Source organism: Dunckerocampus dactyliophorus, chromosome 3 (assembly GCF_027744805.1).
Source record: "Dunckerocampus dactyliophorus isolate RoL2022-P2 chromosome 3, RoL_Ddac_1.1, whole genome shotgun sequence".
Lineage (NCBI taxonomy): Eukaryota > Metazoa > Chordata > Actinopteri > Syngnathiformes > Syngnathidae > Dunckerocampus > Dunckerocampus dactyliophorus.
The window spans coordinates 20,591,242-20,591,550 of NC_072821.1; positions in this window are offsets into that span (position 1 = coordinate 20,591,242).

Below are 309 nucleotides of genomic sequence, written 5' to 3' on the forward strand. Positions count from 1 at the left end.
AAGGCAAGTACAGGTTGAACGATTCAAAAGTTGTACTTGTATATTGTTGTATTTAACTTGGAGAAAATCATTATTAACCAAAGGAAAGCAACACACTTTAACTTGTGTTCTCATTTTTGCTGTTTTGCTTCTTACACCGTAATGGAGCAATTGAAATTGCGTGAGAGACGTCTGATTTTACTAGCTTTCTTATTGAATAAAAAATAAGACCATGATTAAATGTTACTCAATTCATGGAATACCTTTTGCACTTTTTCTCTATGAACACAAATGGTGCGTTCTCAATTTGTCTTGAATTTTACAGCACAG